Below are 12,593 nucleotides of genomic sequence, written 5' to 3'. Positions count from 1 at the left end.
ATGGTGATATCTCCTATTTAGATGGCTAATTTGCTATAGATTTTTACTCCTTCATTAGAAACTGAGAGCACTAATAGCTTTCTGCCTCTAATCTTAGATGTCTGCCCTAGCCACTAGGTACATTTTCAGAATTACAAGCTTGTGGGGGGGAAAAGACAATACACTGTCAGGAACCCTTCAGTTTATCAGTAAAACCCAGTTTCTGGGTAAATTCTTGGTAAAATACGCATATGAGTTATTTTCAAGAGGAGCTAACTTTGCGAGGAGCTAACTTTGCAAGCAGCTGGGAGTACCTTCTCGAGCTGCCTAAGGTCTACGTTTCACTGGCTCTGCTGGAAGGTAAGGTCTTCACAGGCCTGAGTCCTCCCTCCTGTCTTGTTGAAAAAACCTTGTTGACCTACATGTGGTCTTGGTAGATTTGATGAAGACCCAGTAGCTACAGCTGTGTGGCTGACAGAGAGTTGTGTTTATCTGCAGCCTTGAATGAAAGAGAAGGAAAATACACAGACTGCAGACTCCCTTTCTCCTTTTCTGCATGAGAGATCCCCAGATTAGTAATCACATTAGGAAGGACAAAAATTCCTCCAGGAACTGAAACACTTTCAGTATAGGACACAAGGGCAAAAGGGCTTTATTGGAGAAGAAAATACCTCATGCTCTTGGGCTGCAGGTTTTATGTGATGTCTAGAAAAACGACAGTAAAATTGGCACCTCCTTGCTCAAGAGGTCCCCAGCGAACATTCAAGACATATCTTGTTTGCAAACACAAATGGATTTTTACTCCTGTTTTCCCTGAGGAGATCACAGAGCTATGGCAGAGTGAGCTGTATTCTCTTCTGGCTCGTGCATCATCATCAAATCTGTCGGCTAATTTCCATTTGAAGAATTGTTATTGCCAGTGCGAAGGCAAGAGCCAGACTGAATTCTCCTCCCATCAGAGGTAGAGTTGGATGAGTTGGCATTTAGAAAGATCATCTTTCTAAGTGGTGAGCAGAGACACATGGAAGGGGAATAAATACTGGATCTGTTGGAGGTCATCACTAGAAAGTTGCCTCCCTGACTACTGCTGTGCTTTAATCTTTGGAGAGGGACAGTCTCATCATGTTTGTTTGTTCTTTTTTTTTTCTTGTATGTATGCTGGTTTGCTTCCACCTTTGAGTCCAAAAACATGGAAGTTCTCAAATACTTATTAGTATATGGCATCTGAGAGTTAATTTGTATAATTTCTTCAAGTGAAAGATACAGCAAAACAGAAAAAAAAGAGAACTTTCTTCTTGTCTTCCCTCTGGGTCTACCTCAGAATATTTGGAAGAGGTTTTAGTCCCAGGGGCTGCCAGACAGCCTTGGTACCTGAGCAACACTACCACAGAGTTCCCAGGATATGGCGAGGATAAGAAATCAGAAGCTATTTGCAATATCTTTCAGTGAGAACAGACCCAGAACTTGCCTTCAGACACAAAAGAAAACAACACCCTCACCCATCCTTAACTGAATGATGATGATGGGTTTTTACATTTTTTTCCAGACTTGTTCTTCCTTCCTGTGCAATACAGCATTCCTCTTTATCTTCCTCACTTCCTTCCTATTAAATTCCCTTTTCCTCTACTAGCCTTATATCCTCCAAAAAGAAGAGCATCGTGAAAGAAGGTCAGCACAGCAAAGGCTTTTGAAACACTCTCTCTTTCAAGAAGAGCCAGAGAAGTGATTTTTAAAGCTACTGTGGGGACTGGATTATTTGCTACACTTCCTGTTCTGTTCCCATTTTCTGCTTCTTATTCTAATGTTTGCAGTGAGAGCAGAGCTGACACCAAATGTTAATGCCTGAGATGGAGAAGTGATCTTAGACTGGCCACTCACAGGAGTCTTTGATGCATCTTTAAAATGGCTTCCAGATCAGCTTTTCAGGGGCTTAGAGAGACTTGCATCTGGCAGACATTTTGCTTCTTTAACTTATTCCCTTACTGCTCTGGGTGATGTACCATATTTCTGGATGTCTGATGGTCCACTGCCAGTGGCCTGGACAAGGTCCAGACATTCCCTTGTCATGCAGCTCCTGCATGCAGACGCTGAACTCGCTGCTCTGCTCTCTGCATAGGAGATGCATCACACAAACAACTTGTGGCTGCGTGGACGGTCTGCTTTTCACTGGCCTGGTTCACCCTTGGCTCTGCTGTGAAGCTCAGGAACATCTAGGTCATGCCTGAAACCACCCCCTTGGCCGCAGAGGAGACCCAGGTACAAGCTGGGCTCCACCCTGTGACAAAATACGTAAAATAGCTGCATGCCCATATGAAAAGACTCCCCCAGAAATGTTTCCTCTAAGATCAAGCACAGTTTATCAGTTCAGGAATGGAATCATCCTCTCCCAGGAGGGCTGAGCCCTTCCTCAGCACTGAAAGGGCAACTCCCTATCATCTAATGGGCCATTTTCATCACTGCCTGTGCATTTGACAGATCCAGTCAAATTATGAAGCCCTTTCTTTGTGAGAAAGAGTATAACAATTGCAGATAATGGGAATTGTGTACACTTAAATCCCTACTTATGCTAAAGGATTGCCCCGGGAAGGGAAAATGTCTGACCCACTTTCATTACAGCCTTTTGAAAGACAATGCTGTGCCTCCTGCAGCCAGTAACTTTGCAATGCCAATAATGGGCAGTTTGCGCACAGTACGTGTAAGTAAACAGAGTGACATCTCATCTGCTGTGCGTGTGCTCCAATGAAACCACCTCACCGTGCTCTTGATGCTTTCAGCCAATTGTGCCACTGCCTGCAAACATCACCAAGATGCTGAGCATCAAGCTCCGTGCGTGGGAGCCTCCCCAGACACAGACATGCTCTGGAATGAAGGAGCTATAAGGTTGTGTGTACCTGCTGAGCACCACCTCAGAATTAGCAGCCCTAAAGATTTTATTCAGCAACAACTTTAGTTTTACCCTGTGAAAGGAGTCATGTGGAAAAGGACAAAGATCCCCAGCAATAGTCCCTTACAAACATTAAGAGCACTCCTTAGCAGCATGAGGAAGACATGCAACTCTTCTAACAGCACTCGGGTTAAGCTGATTGCCACTGGTTATAAATCTGGTCCTCATTTTTTAGTTATTTCTAGTAATTGCAAGCAGGTAGCCAAGTCTGCATGGAGGTTATTTATCTGCAGGAAGAGAGGAAATACCACAGTGCTCTTGGAAAGTGGGCCAATTCCGTGGTATTTTGTCTCTGAGCAGAGCAAGATGGCTCAGGGGAAGGTGTTAGTCAATTAAAGATAATCTAATTAAAAACATAAAATAAAATCCAACCCAGCATTTGCTCCTGCCTGCCCTTCCCCCAGAGAAAGGAGGCACTGAAAGAGGCAAGGACGCTTTTCCCACTGCCACAGAGGATAGAGGCAGAGGGGGCAACTGAGGGAGTATTTCCTCAGTTCCCATCATTACCAGAGTCCTTTGAGTTCATTTTTGAGTATGAAAAGCCCAGGTTTAAAAGAAATCTCCTCCTCTGCAACCTGTGCGCAGCTGGTAATATACCTTGGTCCCCTCTGCTCCTCACTGACGCTTTTAGTATTTCTTGCTAGCAGATGGTAGCAGGCTGGCATTTGGCTAGTTAAAAAGGATGCTCGAAGCAGCATCAAAAAGCACATTGTTTGGGACTGTTATTTCCGTTTCTGGCTTGGCGGTACCCAGTTGGGACCACTCCCACACAGGCACCATGCACTGAGGTACCCACCCTGAGGGATCAGTCTTTGGAGATGTGATGAAGAAGGGGAGATGGCTGATTTTTTTCCCCCAATAACCCTCCTAGGTCATGGCAAAACCTGCTCTTGCTTCCCTCTCCCAGGGTGATCTGGTTCCCCAAGACCCCTGAAATGGGAAAGCATCCACCAAATCCACCAAAGGGAGCACAGGGCGGTGTTGTGGAGGGGATGCTCCCTGAGAGCCTGGGTGGGGGCTCGGTAGGCTGCCTGGGGTGTCAGTGTGTCAGGGTGCAGGTCGAGGTGTCAGGCAGCAGACAATCACCCTGAACAGGGGGTAGATGCAAAGCTAAAGCTTGGGGGAAGGGGTGGGGAGGAAGAGAATAAATGATAACTTAATATCTGAGAGGTAAGTGTTGGTAATTAGTCTGCAACACTTTGATCATTAATGCATGCAATCAAATTATCATCAGGAATGCTTTCCCACCAGCCCCCCTTCCCTTTCCCCTGCTTCTTTCTTCATTTTAAGGGCTGGCACACGGCAAAAGCTGACAGTACCAGCCCCACCGTGCAGCCAGGAGGTTTTCAAAGGAAGCTGCTGCTCCCTAGTGTTTGAAGGTTTCAGAGCTAGAGCCAAAAACACAGGCAGGAAAGAGCGAGACCCCAAAGAAAGGCCTCGCAATAAACTAATGGGCCCAGTCAGTTTTCTATCCCAAGTACCAGTTCTTTGTTATCTGCTTGGCTATTGATTGCAATCCCCATGGATACAGCTCAGGTTTTCCTGCTTTGAGTTCTTAAGTGAAATTAAAAGCATGCGGTTCATTACTCAGTGCTCTCCTCTCTTCCTCTGATCTTCTGGTTACAATCCAGGCACTGCTGGCCAATTACACCCCTGGGAATAACCTACCTTTTTTTCTTTTTTTTTTTCTCTTTGCATTTCTGCATACTCTGCATCTTCAGGAAGATGGAGGAAGAGACCACACCAGGCACTCTGCAAACTCTACCTTTCAACAGTGATGCACATAAGAATTGATTAGTGTTCCTACTCTCTAGCCTCGGCTGGAGTTTAATATCAACTTTTTGCAAAACCTGCATATATCTATATATACATACGCACACATATACATATACACTTATATAGACATCTGTGTGCACTGTAGGCACATGTGAATGTGCATATGTGCCAGGGTGGCAGCTCTGCTGGTGCTCCGATTTTGGCAGAAATGGCTGGAGGATTTTGGTAACAGAATTTTTGTTGGATAAATGCCAGTTCATCAAAATGACTTTTTTTTTTTTTTTAATGGAAGTTCACCAGCTTTGGTACTGGGAATTTGGAAGACAGGGAAAGAGGAAGAGCTGGTAAAGGTTAAAAAATACTTTTAAAGGGAAATGTGTCTTGTATTCAAGGTTGGGCTTTTTAGCTAAACCAGAAAGTGCAAATGCCCAATCCACTATAAATTGAGCAGTGGCCGTTACCCTGAAACCTCTTCTTGGGAAGCTGTGGGGAAGTGCGAGAATCAAGAGGTCAATAGCACAGTGTACTTTCCCGAAGTTAGAGAAAATCTTCCTCTGGACCCTGCCACCTAAAACATCCCAGGTCATCCTGAATCTTGCCAGTACTGTTGGTGATACGATCGCCTTTGACAGCCATATCTTAAAGGAAGGGCAAATGAATGCATTAAGATCTCTCTGGATATTTTATCCAGTCATCTTTCAGGCTCTTCCAAATAGTATTTTGTCTGTAGAGTTTAACATCAAAGACATGGAAAGTCAATGGGTTGACTTCCTCTTTACTCCCAGAACTAGAGGTCAAACAATGCTTGATTACACAGTATAAATCTATACATACACTGTTGATAGGTGTAATAATAATAGGTAAGTGACAGAAAATGCTGGTGAAGGGTGTGCTGAAATTCAGGCCACTTATCTAGGCTTTCAGCACGGCCTGAAGCGGGACCTACATTTAAGATTTTTGGCAAGCCTGAAATACTTCTTTTCATTACATAATTGGCCTGTAACTCTAATGATGATAGTGGAGCTGCTCCAGATTTATACTAATGTAACTGACAGCAGATTTTTGGCTCTGAGTCTGTAAGAAAAAGCTTGCCATAAATTCAGTATTCAGACTGTCCTTTGTAGTTTCTCTTTTTTTCTTAGAGAGGAAGCAAGTGCTTCTCTCTTTTCAGATTAATTCCTTTCTGTAATATTTTCTTACGGTTACTGAGAGTTTGCTTCTGTTCAGCTGACCTATTTAACTTAGGTGAACACGAGTAGAGAACTTATTCATCCCATATATAACAATGGAGTTGTTACACGTGCGCTGTTCCCAGAAGAGCTCCCCCCGAAAATTACTACTCGGCTTGTTTTATGGGCTTCCACTAGAGAGGCTAAAATTGACTCAAGTTTGAAGAACATCTATTTAAGTATCTTTTAAATTGTGAATGCTTAAAAGAGGGGATTTCTGAGCGTGAGCCTGGGGATTTTTTATTTTAACATTACATTTAATGGTGTCTTTGGCATTTAACGTGAGGGGGTGTATGTGGTATATCTGTATGTGTATGTTTATATCTAGAGAGAGATAACTCATGTGGAATGAAAATCCATTTAGCAGAAAAATGAGATCTCTTGAGTGTTTGTATTTTGTGCTGGAACTAGAAAACACTAGTACTATAAAAAAATAAGACACAGAATGATCTAAACCAATAAGATATGATTTTATGCCAAGATGTGAGAATGGATCTATATCTTTATCAGGTTTCTCTCACTCGAGAGATGAAAATCACATGGAAGCTTGTTAGAAATTCACTCTATACAGTGTACCTTTCAGAAATACATTGTAAAGATGTCTGACAGTTTCCAAAGTGAATTACAGGCTCGGGGGTAGCTTCTGCCCTCTCCCATGTATAAATGCCACAGCCCAGCCAGGCCCATTGTAAGGGACTAGAAACTTGTCTCAACATTGTCGGCAGAATGGCTTGACTACCAAGGCTTCACCACGACGGCAACTGAGGAAGTTCTACCCAGCAGGAACATACATACCTATACCTTGTTGTCTCAGAGCACACAGGCCCAGTCCTCTGCACATGCGCCTGGCCCCAGGGTCATCTTACAACATACGGGAGGGGGGCTCGGACCCCTGGAACCCTCTGGAACCGTTGAGCACCCTCTAGTGACGATACTGCGCATGCGCCCCCCTGCCGAGCGGGAGGTGCGGCCATGCAAACCAGCTCACTGACTGCGGCGGGACAGTGCTATAGACGGCGGGACCAGCGGAGGGCCGTTGGAGCGTTCCCCCACCGGGCTGAAGGGACATCGGGCCGACGGGACGCCGCAGATCCGTGGTGGTAGCTATTGTAACTCTCTCCCTCTCTCTTTTTCCTTTTTTTTTTTACTCTTTCTCTCCTTTTCTCTTGCGTACTTGTTGGCGGCCAAATAAAGTGACTTGGCACTTGACTCCATTTTGAGTCTTAATTCTGTTCCCGAGAATATAACAATCCTGGTCACGATAACACACCCAGTTGAACATCACTCAGAAGTTAAGCCCAGCTGCCCCTAGCCACCCAGAATTATCTGAGGTTGGTTAGAAAGCAAGGGGGCTCAACTTCTGCCAAATTGTGCAACCCAACAGTGGATCGTGACACCCACCTACACATGTGCATGGACAAGCGCAGCAAAGTGAAACTCGGAGGCATCCCAACAGGTTGCCTCCAGGCCTCTGTGCAAGATGCAGGATCAGGGTCACTTAAACTCTTCTGCAAGTCAGAGCACATTGCTGGGAGCCTGTAACTCAGCCTTGCATTGGGATGTTTTCCTACCTTTTAAACTCGGGCTTGAAGACTCAATGAGCTGACTTTTGAACTGGTGGGACAGTGAACACTACAGAGGGGCCAGAGTCCTATGCAGATCTGCTGTTATCCAAGAGGCATGTGCTGCTCGTTGCTTTTCTCGTTGTCAAGTGCACATCAGCTAGCCCTCCTCCAGATGCAGGGATGCCCTGTGTTCAGCAGGGAGGAAGAAAAAAAACAGGATACCTTTTGCTTGGTAACATTTATTCCTGTTATACTCAATACCGGGGAAGCTGCAACCTCTGTCTCTCAATTTTTCCTCCTGCTTTTTTTTGCTTCTCACTTACTGTGTCTTGGGCGGATGTGTTTGCTATTATGAAGTCTATTGAAACATAAACATATACTTTTAAAATAGCATTTCACTCTGACAATACTCCTGGAGAGAGCTGAGAATATTATGGTGGAGATAATGTACTCCAGACAATAAGAGAAGACAGGAGCGGGAAGCTTATCTGCTAGAACCCCTATTGCCTATTTAAACAATAATCCCCTTCAAAATGATGTTTTTCTGTGTACGCTTAAAATGCATGATATTCAGCATGTTCGTGTGGCATTTAATAGCCTGGATAATTTTCCATACAGTTAATTCCCTGAATATATTCTGTTTTGCTTCTGCCATTTGTAACGTGGGTTGGTCCCGTACGGGTGCAGGCTAATCCCTTCCGGAGCAGCTGCCTCCCCAGCCAGGTGGCACACCACTGTGGAGGTGCTCGGTGGGGATGGCTGCTGCATGCTCAAGATGGGTAGGTGGCTCTGAAAATCCTTACACAGCTACTATTTCTTTTCTGAGGACAGATTTTAAAGTTTACTTTTTCTTCCCTGCTTTGATTTCTGTGGTAGTGAAATCACAAGGACTTTGAAAGCAACACTAAACCCAGATGTGGAAAGAAAGGGCTAAGTGACAACTGCTGAGGAGGCAGAGGGAGATGTCCTGCATTGCAGAGCTGTGCTGTGATGCTCTGGAAGCTGTGAACAGCCAGTGTTGTTGCCATGAGCCAGGAGAGCGTTTCCCAAGGGAGAAGGGTACAGGAACCCAACCCATGCCAACCCCCACAAGGAGCTCCAGGGCAGGGCAGTTGCTCAGGCTGGAAATAAGGGCAGGCATGGACAGATATATTTCCACTGCTAAACTTCAGTGCTTCCAGGCAGCCTAAAAAGACAATTAAAACAAGGACTATGCTTAGTCCCACTGATGGTGACAGAGAAAGCAGATCATTTCCCATTTAGTCCAGAGACATGGACACCCACAGTCATAGAAAAACACTGCTGCTGCCTCTGTATGGGCCATTGGGCCACTGAGGGAATGGGAGCTCAGGGTTACAGCACAGGAAAGGCCGGCACGGCAGATCTCTCTCTGGGTGTAAATCAGAATTATCTCTTCCAAGGAGAACAATACCAGCTCAGTTTACACCCACTGAGGATCTGATTGGCATTTGGCTCTGGCAGCAAAATTAAGATTGCTTCATCATTGTGCTTCTGATCCTGTATCACGGGAATCAATGAGGAATTTGATTACAGGCTCCTACTGGGATTCTCAGCCTAGCCTGGGGATGTTAATCATCAAATTTGTGACTGAGGGGTACAGACAACTGGCTGGGAAATTCAGATCACTTTTTCAAAAGGAAAATGGAAGCCAAGCCTAAGCGACCTGGGAGAGTTTAATTATGGGTTGGAAAAGAAAACAGTCCTGAGAGTTGATGCTGTTTTGTCATTGACTTGTTCTCAAGCTTGCCTGCTTTCCTTCTCCAGGTGCAATGTGGGTATGGTGGACATAAGAACTAGTCCCTGGAAGAGAAGAGAGATGCTGGTGTGCTTATTCATCTTCTGGCATACTGTGGCTTTAGATATAATGAAATCTCATCTGCCCCTGCCTAGGGGGATGCAGATACATCACGTTAATGGCCAATCCCACTTTTCCACCATCTTTCCTCCCAACCAGTCCTGGCCAGTCAACCCACTCTGAAGGTATATAACACATATGAACCATTAACTCCAGCCAGGATTGACCTGGGGATGAGCCACTGGGGCTGCTGGGCAAAGGAATGCATTGCTTCCTTTTCACAGCAGCTGGTGCTGGCCTGCTGTCAGCGGAAGAATCACACAGGTGGAAATACCATGCCTTCTGCATGAGATGGGTAGTCTGGGGGAGAGATTGCACCCCACAACCTTCTCCCAGCTGGCATCTGTGTTTGAACCCACCCGTTAGGTTCAGCTGAATTACTAAAATCTCGTTTTGCATTGCAAGACCATGATACAGATGAGCAATGACTTTGGGTCATGAACCATAGAAGTGAATCTACACATCAGAGATGAACAAAAGAGAGTTTATTAACTCAGTGGTTAATGTAGAATGCCAAAAATCAGGATTTCCCTCCGGCTCTGTACTGATCAGTGTGTGACCTCAGGAAAACCTCATGGCAACTTAGAGCCTCAGTTTCCTCACCTGCAATACAGTGATAAGGCTCACTGCAACCTTTCATTACCGATGAGGATCTGATCTTATTGGGCACATGAGGTAAACCAAAAAAGCATTAAGTGGAAAGGTCTGCTGTTGGTTGCTTTCCCTCAGACCCAGTGAGGCTAAGCAGGGTCATATGATCTATGAATGCAAAAACTGTCCCTAAGTGTGTGTGGTTTTATTTGTTTTCTTTGTTTTAATGAACAACACTCCAACCTGTTTCCAAACTCATAAGACTCCTTCTACTGCTAGGAAAACAACCCCCACAACTCTAATGTATTTCCCTGTGGCAGCAGCAGGCTTAAAAGCAGACCAGAAAATAAGGTATGTGCTTCTAAGGACTGCCTCATGGATATACACGAGTTACATCCTTTTCCATCATTTTGTTGATTAATAGGCAGAATATTGTGTCTGATCACTGCAGTAAGTATACTGTGAAAGATAACCACTGAAGACATCTAATTGTTTTCCCTTTGGGTTTTTTTTGGGGGGGTAATGCTTTAAAATAATGGCCCTAATCATTATTAATTCCTTTGGTGTTCACTGGAATAGCATCAATCACAACTAACTCATTTGCTATTAATGTGGATGTCACAGATACTTCTGTAGGGTTTTTTTTCTGTTAGAATTCAATGTTCATTAGCTGGAGCAGGTTTTTCTTCCCATTGTTCCTGGAGGGTTTTGAGAAATCCCTTGCTGTGGGGGAGACATCAGGCTGTATGCTTGGCTCATCTGGTGTGCAAAAGGATAGGTCTTCTTTCAAATGCAGTGACCCCACTTTTCCTCTCTGGCACAGAACTGACCCTTCTTGTTCATCTGCTCTACATACACTGCTCTAGTCATCAAAGATGAAAGACGGATTCCCACACTCTCTGAAACTGTCAGGAGACCCCCCAGTTTTTCTTCATACACTACCCAACCCAGCATACAGAAGAGAAAAAAAACAAAGTTTTAATTTGCCATGCTGACAAGCCCAGGATTTTAAGATTAAGCTGTGTGTCTAATGATGCTAATTAAGGAAATCTCTGAAGATCTAGCTGTGATCATAATAAGAATAAGGTCCCCAATTTCCCTCTGAAAAAGGCATTGTGAAAGGGGTGAAATCAATTTCTGAGGCAGTTGCAGCTATGGCAAGATCCCCAGTAATGGAGCTGCTCTGTCAATATGAAGGCAGTTTAATAAAAGCAAAAGAAAAGGCCATGCGTGGAAGCAAAAGGAAAAAAAAGATTCTATTTTCTACTTCCCATCAGCAGGTGATGTCCAGCCACTTCCTGGGAAGCAGGGCTTTGGTACGCATAACGGTTGCTCTGGAAGACAGACGTTGCAAATTAGGAATGCCCACCCCTACCCCACTTTCTCTTAGCTTTTGTTGCTGAGTGGATGTCATGTGGTATGGAATATCCCTTTGGTCAGTTTGGGTCAGCTGTCCTGGATATGTCCCCTCCCAAGATCTTGCCCACCCCCAGCCTACTGGTGGTGGTGGGGAAAAACTGGACAGACAGCCTTGATGCTGTGCAAGTGCTGCTCAGCAGTAGCCAAAACACGGGTGTGTTATCAACACCTTTCTAGCTACCAATACAAAGCACAGCACTATAAGGGCTGTTATGGGGAAAATTAAGTCCATCTCAGCCAGACCCAATACACCTTGCTAGTGTTTTCCAGCAACCTAGAACACTGCCTGCTGTGGGCATAGAGCATTTTCGAGTTAGCTGGGGACCAATGTAGGTTGTGAAACCCAGTGATATTTAAAAGACCTTCAGGTATCCCACCTTGCCTCCAACTGCTACAGGAGTGTCACAGGTTCCCAGTATTCATGTCACATGTCCACCTACCATTGACGGGCATCTCCAATTCATGCGTTGTCTATGATGCCTGTGTATAGGCACCTGAATAGCTCACTTGGTGTGTGGCATGACTGAGCCTAGCAGTATCCTAGCCAGGCCTCCTCTAAAGTCTGTTGGCATAAATCTGCCCTTTAACTACCCTAAACCAGTCGTGGGGTAGCACCATTCTAGTGGCCTTTTGTCAAGTAAAGGCCTTGCCTCTGACTCAGGTGATTGGGAGACTGCTAGTGGAGTAGCATTGTAGCATTTCTGCTAACTACAACTCTTTCTCCTGTACCTTGAGTGGCAGTTTTGAAGCCAAGAAACTTCAGCTGCAATCACTGCTTTGGCCACATGTGTGTTTTCTCATTAGTGGGCTGATTTGCTACAAAATGCTGAGGATTTCACATGCCCATTGATATTGTTCTTTGATGAATTCAGGAAAATTCCAGTGGAGCCTCTTGTCCTGTCTTTCATTTCCAATCAACTCAGTTCTGTATTCTCCACTAAAATAAAGTACTTCCCAATGGCCATACCCTTGTGAGCAACCCTACAAATATAAAAAATGTGCATGTGTTTGTGTGTGCACGTGCATGCAATCCAAACTCATGTAGCATGCCTTAGAGCAAGGTCTAATGAGTGGTGCCAAACTAAAAGCAGGAAGGGACTGGCTTAGCATTCCCTGAGCATCCTTTCTGAATTCATTGCAGTTAGTTTTCCAGTGTTGTTGTAAAACTCAATGAGTTTGTCATAGCTCACAGTAACATCTCCTTTCGGCAGCAA

The 12,593-nt window shown here is 44.8% G+C and overlaps 1 long non-coding RNA gene across 1 annotated transcript; it reads left to right on the top strand.

The window, feature by feature from the left end:
• The first annotated feature begins 6,596 nt into the window (after positions 1 to 6,596).
• Positions 6,597 to 12,261, top strand: LOC142058331 (uncharacterized). The gene is made up of 3 exons (XR_012660913.1): positions 6,597 to 7,028; positions 9,279 to 9,494; positions 10,784 to 12,261. It is a non-coding gene; the product is annotated as an uncharacterized LOC142058331 (long non-coding RNA).
• Positions 12,262 to 12,593: the final 332 nt, after the last annotated feature.

This window comes from Phalacrocorax aristotelis, chromosome 6, assembly GCF_949628215.1.
Source record: "Phalacrocorax aristotelis chromosome 6, bGulAri2.1, whole genome shotgun sequence".
In the NCBI taxonomy this organism is placed as follows: domain Eukaryota; kingdom Metazoa; phylum Chordata; class Aves; order Suliformes; family Phalacrocoracidae; genus Phalacrocorax; species Phalacrocorax aristotelis.
Note: the sequence above shows the minus strand (reverse complement) of the source record. Positions and strands in the feature narration are given on the sequence as shown.